This window comes from Mesocricetus auratus, unplaced genomic scaffold (genome assembly GCF_017639785.1).
Source record: "Mesocricetus auratus isolate SY011 unplaced genomic scaffold, BCM_Maur_2.0 Super-Scaffold_100676, whole genome shotgun sequence".
NCBI classification, from domain to species: Eukaryota; Metazoa; Chordata; class Mammalia; order Rodentia; family Cricetidae; genus Mesocricetus; species Mesocricetus auratus.
In genome coordinates, this window is record NW_024429266.1 from 13,958,604 (window position 1) to 13,969,328 (window position 10,725).

A 10,725-nucleotide genomic window follows, 5' to 3' on the forward strand; every position below is an offset into this window, starting at 1 on the left:
TCATCACTTGGGCATTGTGCCCAGATTCTCCTGTTCATTTGTACAAATTATGATCAATTTTGCATTGGTCAAGGGTTACTACTGGAAATGAAACCACTAACGCATAGCCACCGTGTCAGAATGCCTGTCCAACTTCTATAGACAGCTTCAGGGCAGAAAGTGAGAGAAATTAAGAGGAGCGCTATACTTCAGAAGCAAGGTGCTGTTGAACTTGCTACTGGTTAGGGTGTTAGTGTGGCAATGTGGCTCACAACCAGAATTCTCCCAAGGCTTCCCAGAGGTGCCCTGCATGTTTGCTAGGATCTATCAGTCCTGTTGTTTGTTTGTTGATGTGGATGATGAAGAGAGGGCGGAGCTGAGCTCTGATATCAAAGGGTGGATCTGCGCTCTAATAAGAAAGCCATTGTGACCAACCAACATCAACCCATGATGGCTTGATGATTTGGCTTAACTCCCTGGGCAGTGAGCTTCAGGAATTCTCCTGTCTCTATCCCCATTTCCCAGTCCCTTTCAGCACTGGCATACTCTTTTATGCTCAGTTTACATCTGTAACTACCTGACTTGGACAAGGGTCAACGGTGAGCCAGCTTACCAAAGGACTTGAATATAGCTCAGCAGTTGGCCCTGGGTTTCACTCCCAAACCTGCAAGAGAGAGATGGCAGAGAGAAGAGAGGAGAGGGAAGGGGAGGGGAGGAGAGGAGAGGAGAGGAGAGATAGCACGCAAAAAGTATCTTTGTCATCTCTTCATAAAGTGTTGCCTCATATTACTAACTTTGTCCAAACCCTCTATGTCGCTACCTAACACTATGATTCTCTCTGGACACCATCTAAGCACGGGGTTTCCTCCACCTGTGAAAGCTGACCCAACTTCTGTTTACCCAGCCTCTCTTGAGAAGCCTTTATGAATTACCAGATGTCTTTCTTCCAGCTGTTTCTCACGCGATTGAAATCTCTCCACTTATACATTTTAATAAACTGGAGCTGAAGGTGGCTAAAATCAGGTGCCCCGGGGCAGCTTCAGAGTCAGGCACTCGTGTGCAGAAAGTCTATCGGGGTTAGCACTAACGGGAAGGAATCAGAACGGGGTAGGAGGAGGAGATGTGTTGGGGCAGATGCAACAAAAACCAAGCCACAGTCAAAGAGGTTCTCAGGACAGCCTGTCCTGCCCTGTGTCCACAGACGGTTGAGAACTGGCCTCTCACGGGCTGAGAATATTGCATTGGAGGGTGACTGAGGCAGTGGCCAGCCCTCCCAGCAGCTGGGAAAACAGAATCAGCTCTGAAGAGAGGCTCTGAACGGCAGCGCTTCCCAGAATCCCACAGCCCACTTTCTGCTGCTTAGCCTGTTTCCATAAATTATGTGCTGTAAACAGCTCCTATAGGACTCTGATATTTGTTGTTGCTGCTGCTGCTGTTCTGGGGGAATTTAAAAGTATTCTGTCACTGCAGCAATGGACCCAGGGACACCCCACCCATTCCAGGTTTCCCTTACCCTTGACCAGTATCTCTCTCTGCTCCTCTAAGTGACTTACCTAGCGGGGAGACCTGGACCTTCATCACTGATGGTCTGAAACCTTGCATGTCTTGTTCTTTCAATCTAAAATTGTGGCTTGCACACCCATCAGATGGTAAAGATGAGACACACTGAGTGCCATACCTACTGTTCCTGGTGCCAGTGCACACCGGCAGTTCTGCTTTCTCCTGATGACCACAGTCAATCACACATGCTGGGGACACAGCATGACACATGCCCAGAATGATGACTCCTTTTCTTCTCTTGCTTAGTACAGCAGACTTGAGGCAATAGAGCAGTGTCTGTAGTGTTAAAGCTCCATGGGCTGAGTGCTGTGTCCCTAATGGGAGTAGTTTTCCCTTAGCATGTAAGGCCTCCAGATGAACAGAATTCAAGCACAGGATGCGTGAGTGCTGATGTGACAATCAGCCCAGCCACCTCTACTTCTACCTTGTTTCCTAGGCCTATGCACTCCTCCTGTTGAGGACACAGCATCGTATGGTGGCATCTGGCTCATGCTATGTTCTGAAACCTGCGCGATGGTGCCCCATCCTCTCAGGTTATTATCTCCAAGTCTGAGCGCCTATGGTCTTTTCAAAGGCCATCCTATCCCATTAACAGTCTGTCAGGGTCAGAGTGGCACAATCTCTATAGAATTGGCTGTGTGTTCTTGTATTCACTTTTACTGTGACTCTACTGTACATCGGGTCCCTTGAATGGGTACAGTATCTTGTCACAGTATGCCATATCTGTGGATCAAGCCCTTGGTAATCATTCAGAAAATGCTGGTTTTTACCAGAAGGCATGAAAAGCAAATCTATTTTGCTTTTCCACATTTATTAATTCTAATAGAAATTAATTGCTGACCTTTCCAGTACTAAAAAGGATCTGAACTTGCCATTGAAATGGTCTCCACATTGTATATGCAGGGAGATTGGTGTAGGAGCTAAGTCAAAGACTGGACAGTAGCAGCAGGTAGATCAGCTTTGCTGAGTGGGAGTCCATGCCACCGACCTGTGCAAAGCCTGAATCCTCTGCCTCCGCAGCCACTCTGTTCTGTGCCCGTTGAGGCAGCACAGGGCAGCTGGTGACAAGGACTCTGTAATAGTTATTACAGAAAAGCCATTCTATCTGCTTGGTTCTTTGGGGCCTGTGTTAGCCACACTTTTGACACAACAAAACTCTGAAATAAATAACTTAAGGGGAGATCGGTTTCACCTGATAATTTCAGGAGACTCACTCCAAGGTCAGCTTGGGCTTCCGATGGGGCAGAACGCCATGGCAGCAGAAGTGTGTGGCAAAGACTACACTTAAGGCAGTGAGGGAGCAGGGAATGGGAAGAGAAGGCAAAGGGGGGTTACACCTCTCCGCATCCCTCCCCCAGTGACCTGCTTCTCCCACCTCCCAATAATGCCTCCTCCGCGGGTTTAATCCTTTGACTAGGACAGAATCCTATCAGCTGGCAACCAGACCCTTAACAAAGGAGTCTGGGGTACATTACTGCATTACTTTTCCATTAATGGTGCTGGTGGTTTGAAAATGCCCCCCCACAAAGAGCATGGCACTATTAGGAGATGTGGCTTCCTTGGAGTAGGTATGGTCTTGTTGGAGGAAGGGTGTCACTGTGGAGGCAGGCTTTGAGATCTCATGCTCAAGCCATGCCCAGTGTCTTAGACCACTTCCTGTTGCCTGTCAGTCAGGATGTAGGACTCTCTGAAACTTCCCCAGCACCATGTCTGCCTACACGCTACCATGTCCCACCAAGACGATAATGGACTGAACCTCTGAACTGTAAGCCACCCCCCACTAAATGTCTTCCCTTCCTAAGGCATCACATGGTCATGGTGTTTCTTCAGAGCAGTAGACACCCTGACTAAGACAATGGCCTATCCCAGTTGACCACCAGGAAGAACTTTCTAAGACACCACATGGTCATGGTGTTTCTTCAGAACAGTAGAAACCCTGACTAAGACAATGGCCTATCCCAGTTGACCACCAGGAAGAACTTTTGCTGGTTGCATGGCCACGGGATGATAAGCACTAGCCCTGCTTCACCAACCACTAGTGATGGCATCCTTCTTGCTCACGACCTATGGGTAATGAAACTGTAAGACCCACTTGACAGTTGGCTCCTGCAGACCATTCCCAGAGCCAGCTTCCGTAGATACCACAAGAAGAGCCGCAGATTTTGAGATGGTAAGGCTGAGGGAAGCCACCAGAGCTACATTAACAGAAAAAAGAACTGAGCCAAGGGAAGAGTTGACTTGTATTCAAATCACAGGAAGACTTAACTGAGCCAACAGAGGTATGTGGGCCTCTTCAGAGAGACTGTGTGACTTGAGCCAAGTGACTTTCTTTAGTTACTGCAAATTATAGGAAATAATTCAGCTAAGTGCAGTCAGCCGGTCACTACCACTCCCAACAGCTGAGTGAATCGGCCTCTCAGTCTTGAACAGGCCTTTGGGCACCACACCATAGCATCCACCACATAAAGCAAACTCTTCCTCAGAAAAAAAAAGAACTAATAACACTTAAGTTCTTCCACTGTACAGAAGGAGACTTAGCCCAGATGAATTAGGCCTAAAAATATCAGTAGTATTATTAGTATGGTCACTGTGAATGACTTCTTAGATAGAAAGGGGGGAAGTATATCCTCTCTGACCTAAAGGGTGTTCTTTTTATGTTTTGTGTATCTTTCCCTGCAATAAGGCCATGAAGGAAGAAAACCCAGCCTTCTGAACTTCTCATGAACTTGTACTATCTCCATCTGAGAGGCTTAGTCTTTTATTGTCCATCTGACACAACCTACAGCCAGCTGGGAAGAGGGAGCCCAACAAAAGAATTTCCTTGATCAAACTGACCTGTGTGCATGTCTGTGGGCAGTGGGAAGTGTCAGGCAGCAAACCATGTAAGCCAGTGAGCAGTGTCGCCCAGTGAGCAGTGTCTCCCAGTGAGCAGTGTCGCCCAGTGAGCAGTGTCGCCCAGTGAGCAGTGTCTCCCAGTGAGCAGTGTCAGCCGGTGAGCAGTGTCTCCCAGTGAGCAGTGTCTCCCAGTGAGCAGTGTCTCCCAGTGAGCAGTGTCACCCAGTGAGCAGTGTCACCCAGTGAGCAGTGTCTCCCAGTGAGCAGTGTCTCCCAGTGAGCAGTGTCGCCCAGTGAGCAGTGCCGCCCAGTGAGCAGTGCCGCCCAGTGAGCAGTGCCGCCCAGTGAGCAGTGTCTCCCAGTGAGCAGTGTCTCCCAGTGAGCAGTGTCTCCCAGTGAGCAGTGTCTCCCAGTGAGCAGTGTCGCCCAGTGAGCAGTGTCGCCCAGTGAGCAGTGTCGCCCAGTGAGCAGTGTTAGCCAATGAGCAGCATTCCTCTATGGTTCTATTTGAGTTCCTTCCCTGGTTTTCCTTGATGCTGGACTGTGGCCTGATAGTGTAACTGAAATAAGCCTTTCCCTCCTTTAAGATGATGTTGGTCATAGTGTTTATCACAGCAACAGAAAGCAAGCTAGAACACCATCTATAACTAAAGACCTGAAACTGATGCAAACTTTGAAATCACAATCCTCCCATCTTCACCTCCTGAGTGCTAGGATTTTAACATGTGTCACCATGCCTAGCTCCATATGTCCTTCATAAGTGTATTCTCCAGCCAAGTGCTTCTAGCAGAGTTGAGAACTATCTTTCCTTTGCCCTCTCTTTCTTCTTCCTTCCTTCCTTTCTTCCTTTCTTTTTTTTTTTTTTTTTTTTTTGGTTGTTGAAGGTCTTCATTTTTTTTTTATTCTTTATGTACAAAGACGAGCATGATCTGTTTCACTGGGTAGACAGTTTTGAATAATCCATTCAAAGTTGCTTAGTCCAACTTAATGAAGCCTATGTCCTTGGCGTAGTGACGGAAGCACTAATGGCACATGTTCAGCCCATATTTCCGGATCAGGCCGTGGCGGTTAGAGCAGATGCAGAAAGAGCGCGAGCCCTGGCTGAACTTCGCGGGTGACTCCAGTAGAGCTGCTGGTGACCCATCTTGCCTTCAGCCGGCCCAAGAGGAGAAAGGAGCGAGCCAGCACACGCATGCGCTCTTCCCCTTCCTTTACACGCATGCGCTCTTCCCTTCCTTCCTTCCTTCCTTCCTTCCTTCCTTCCTTCCTTCCTTCCTTCCTTCCTTCCTTTCTTCCTTTCTTTCTTTCTTATTTGAGACAGGGTCTCACTTTGTAGCTCTAGCTGTCCTGGAACTCACTATGTAGACCAGGCAGGCCTTGAACTCACAAAGATCTGACTGCCTCTGCCTCCCAAGTGCTGGGATTAAAGGCGTGCGCCACCACCCAGCTCTGGCTGGCTTTTCTAAATAACCCTTCTCTGAATCCATGATACTGCTTTCACACTGTGTGCCTTTGCAAGTTCAGCCAGACTGACCTCTCTTACCCCTTGTCTTCCTCCGGAATTCTATTCATTCCTTAAGACTCTGAGAGTTTATTCATTCATAGCATTGCTAGATTTAGTAAATAAAAATACAGGACATTCAGTTATATTTGAATGTCAAATAAACAACAAATAATTTTTGTACAAGTATACCCAAATATCCCGTGGGAATATTTATCCCCATATATCTTACTTAGCAATCCTATGCATTCTTCAAATGTCTGTTGAGCATCTACCAACTACTGAACACTGGGACCAACACAATAAATAAAATAATTCCAAATTCCTGCTTTCGTTGAGTTTACATTCTAGTGGATGGGGTTAGACCATAAAAAAGCAGGGAAGTAAATACTTGAGCGTATCATTAAGGCATAAATAGACACCATGAAGGAGAACAGAGTAAGGGCCAGAGAACAGGAAGGAGTGGGCATTGCTGTTTTACTGAGATCTCACTGAGACAGTGAAATTTAGCAGAGCCCTGAAAGAGAAAGATTAGGGGAGGGCATATTCCAGAGTGGGCCTCAAAGTACACTCCCTAAGACGGAAGCATATTTGGCGAATATATTAGGGAACAGCAAGGAGGCCAGAGTAGCTGGAGAACAGTGACCAGAACAGGTAGCTAGGAAATAAACTCAGAGGTGGCCTCTACAGAGGCTTCTGCATTAACTCTGGGGAAGCAGAGCAGACATGAAAATGGATTCCATATTTTAAACAAAGTCAATACTCTGTTAACAAATTCGTTAAATAAGTAACTTCTATGCTGAAAGCTGGCTCTCCCTATGGGACAGGCAGGGAGAGTAGAAACAAACAGACCAATCATGAGAGTGATACAGTAGCTCAAAAGAGGAATGCTAACAGCTGATGGCTGGTAGCTGGCACCATGGTTGTAGAGACGGGGCTGCCAAGTGGCTGGACTCTGAACCCACTGTGGAATACAGCTGGTAGAACTGGTTGATGATTATATGTGGGGTGTGCTATGATTTAGATCTGGACTTTTCCCAAAGATGCAGTCCCTAGTCTGTTGTCAGAAGCTGGAAGAACCTTTAAGTCTCTCTCTCTCTCTCTCTCTCTCTCTCTCTCTCTCTCTCTCTCTCTCTCTCTCTCTCTCTCTCTCTCTCTCTCTCTCTCTCTCTCTCCCTCTCTCTCTCTCTCTTTCTGTCTCTCTCTGTCACTTAGGCTGGTTTCTAACTATTTCCTTCCTTACTCCCCGAGTAGCTAGTACTACAGATTCATGCCACAATTTGAGAGCCGTGCGTGGGAGGAGCCATTACAAAGGATGGTCCTGTTTGCCTTGGTCAAGTCTGAAGCAAGTTAGGGGTAAAGAAGAAGGAAGGAAGAATCTGTGCAAACATCGGAGGAGGAGCATGCCTAAAGTTGTCATGGAGGTGGGAGGCGTGTCCTGTGGAGGCATAGGACAGCCGGACAGCCTGCTAGTGTTTTTCTTCAGTCACATTCAGCTGTCCAAGCGCAGGCAAGGAGTAGGCTGAAAACTGGACAGAAGCAGGGGTGGAATTCTGGCAAGCAAATGTGTCAAAGTGATGGAGAAGCCAGGAAGTCTACTGTGTGGGTGGGGGAGTGTTTATAGTGACTGCCGGAGAACTCTAAATTGGGGTGGAAAGAGATGGGGACATCAGGGAGCCAGGAACAGTGGACAGGTGGTGGAATTCCTGTGCTGGAGGGTGAGGCTGTGGGATTATGAGACTTGGTGAGAGAGTAGAAGAGGGCAGGAAAGAGAACAGGAATGAGAAGTGGTAGTCAGAAGGTTCTGGAGAGTCTGTGGAAGGCTTGGGGTTATTGACTGCTGAGACAGTGGCAATCATTACAAGAAAGGGAAACAGGTATGCAGAGGATGAAGGCTCCTGTGCACATGCAACAGTTGCATGTTGTCGAGGACAACGATGAGCCCCTGTGTCCGTTTTCTACTGATGCTCTCACAGGCTACCGCAAACTTACAGCTCAACACAATACAATCGGATTCCCTTCTCATACGGTCTCAAAGTGTCGGCAGGCTGGTTCTCAATGGCAGAGGTTTCTGCCCACGTCTAACCCCAACCACTGCCCAATTTCCTTGGTTCCAGGCTCCTTCTCCACAATGACATCATCCCACCCTTTGCTTCTGCCAGCCTCTCCTCCTGGCTCTGACACTCTTGTAGATTACATTGGCTCCAAATAGATAATACTCCCCGCTTAACACTCTCCACAAAGTCTCCCTTGCCACCTACATAGTCGCAGCTCCTGGAGATTAGGGCATGGATGTTGTTTTTCTGTTGGGTTATCTACTGATATTTTAACTACTATCTACACCCCCAAGGCTCCACAGTCACCACCCTGCAGTTCAGACTGTGGTCTGGCAGGATTTCCGGTCCTACTGGCACCGGCTGGGCATGGCTGCCATGTGTAGTTTTTTAACAAAATCTCTATAGTTCTTTTTACCAATAAAGACTCGGGAGTCAGATGTTGGAGTGAATACTTGTTAGATTGGAGAAGCTGAGAAGAAACCAGCTGACCTTCCTTTTTGGCCAGAGATCTATGTCTCTCCACTTGTCCCAAACCAGAAAAGACTGAATCTTCAAGTCCCTCCCTACTCCTTCCTGTGTGTCTCTCTATCTGTCCTGGCTCTTCTGTCCTCTCCATGGCTAATTCCTGTCAACCAGTTGCTGGTTCTGTCTCCTGATCCATGGTGGATTTTATTGACACAGTCTCTGGGTTTCATAGTGAGATCAAATATCCCGAAACGAATGGATGTCTTTGGAGAGCCATTCTTTTGCCTACCTCAACCTGCTTGAAGAGTCTCTACTTCTGACCACTCCACCTCACTCAATCCAGTATGAATATGTAAGATTCCCATATAGTAGCAGCTATGCCTTCTTTGAACGTTTATTGTAGTAAGTTTGGAGTTAATTTGCTATAAGTAGAATTTGATGTTCTAATCATTTCACTCTAATTCTGGGTGTTAATTAATGCATTTGTCTCGCCAGGGAGACTACCAATCCCACCAAGGTAGAAACCACTCAAATTCACCTCCATGTTCCAAGTGCCCAACACAGCATCTGGCATACAGGACAAGTTATAGACCTTCCTGAAAAAGTGAATGAACTCTGGTTGCTTTTAGTAGCAACTGCACATTAAATGATCTACATATATGACAAGAAAAAAATTTATACTCCTATTCAGTTTTTTGTTTTGTTTTTGTTGTTGAGGGTCTCACCTCATACCCAGGATAGTGTCATATTCTCTGTGTACTCAGGCTAATCTAACACTCACAGCAACCCTTCTGCCTCAGTTGCTTGAGTACTTGGATTGCAGATATATACATCAAGCCTTACCTGGCTTCTTGAGAAATACTAAGTCAATATGCTATAACACACATAGGTTTCATTTCTAGTCTTCACACCCATCCCCCAGATGTCTGAAATTAAATGGCTAAGCTTTTGCATGTTGCATATGTTTTAATATCCACCAGCTAAACATATTCATTCAAGAGCACTTAAATATGAAAATTGTCAGTGTTTCTACCAAGGCTAAATTTAGGAACTTAGATTGGGTCATGTCTCCAGGGAATTTGCCCGAGTTATAAAGAAAAGAACCAACCATCTCTGGGTCAAACAACAATTAGAAAATGAAAACAATATGAAAGTAATTGGATAAATTCCCAAATACCTCAAAAGCAGCCTGGCGAAGTAATAACATTATGAACAAAATATCAACTGTGTGGGACTGTGGATTAGCTTTGCTGATGGAGTGTCTGCCTAGCATACCTGAGGGTCTAGGTTCAATTCTCAGTACCAGGTGAGAAAGAGGAAGTAGTTGTTCACACCTGTAATCCTGACACTTGGGAAGTCGAGCCAGGAGGATCAGAATTTGAAAGTCATACTCAGCTACATAGTGAGTTCAAGGCTAGCCTAGACTACATGAGATCCTACTTCAAAAACAAAACATAAATCAACTGAGATATTTATACTATCCTCTTGTAAAAATTATAAAGAATCAAATGACAGTAGAGAGACTCTTACATCTACAGTTATAGATGGTGGGAAATTGTATTTTGGGTTACTGAGTCCATTATAAGTCTTTTACAAATAGAATGGTCAAAGTATAGTTTTTTTGTTTGTTTGTTTTATCAGACAGCTTGTCTCCTTCAGCCATGTAATCCCACTTCTGTGGGACACTTTGTAGATTACATAGACCAGCATCAGAGACCTATTCCCGGGTAGGTGTGCTTTAATGGTGGAGCACTTCCCAAACATGTATGAGGTCTTGGGCTCTGTCTCCAGCACCAAAAATAACCCATCCAAATAATTGATGAGCTACTGAACTGAATAAATGCCAGGAGATTTTCCTTATCAAAATTATGAGACTCTATCCTAATTACAAATCCTAGTCCTTGCCAAACTATGCTACCTAAGTGTTACCAGGAACGTTATGTCATACAGACACAGATATTTTCCCCTCACATTTCAAGGAAATATTCCTTGTATTGGTTGCTTTGTTCATTGCTGTCACAAAATACCCGACGAAAGGAAAGCATCTTAGGGAAGGGCTTATTTTGGCTCGCAGCTGGAGGGTAGAGTTCAGCAGGAACATAGAAACTATAGTAGCAGCAGCTTGAGATGGCCAGCTATAGGTCGCACAGACTCAGACAGGTCATACTAGCTCCACAGCCAGGATGCAAAGCCAGACCAGAGCTGGGCCTCCCCTTGCTTCCGCCTTTTTATTCAGCCCAGGTTCCAAGCCCACAGAATGGCCACACCCACATTCAGAGTGACTCCTCCCACCTCTGCATTTTAAAACAAGACTCCCCCAGTGTAGTT

General features: G+C 46.1%; 1 pseudogene; it reads right to left on the reverse strand.

Annotated features, from left to right (window-relative positions):
* Positions 1 to 5,311: 5,311 nt before the first annotated feature.
* On the reverse strand, positions 5,312 to 5,523 carry LOC101836826 (annotated as a pseudogene).
* Between the last annotated feature and the right edge of the window lie 5,202 nt (positions 5,524 to 10,725).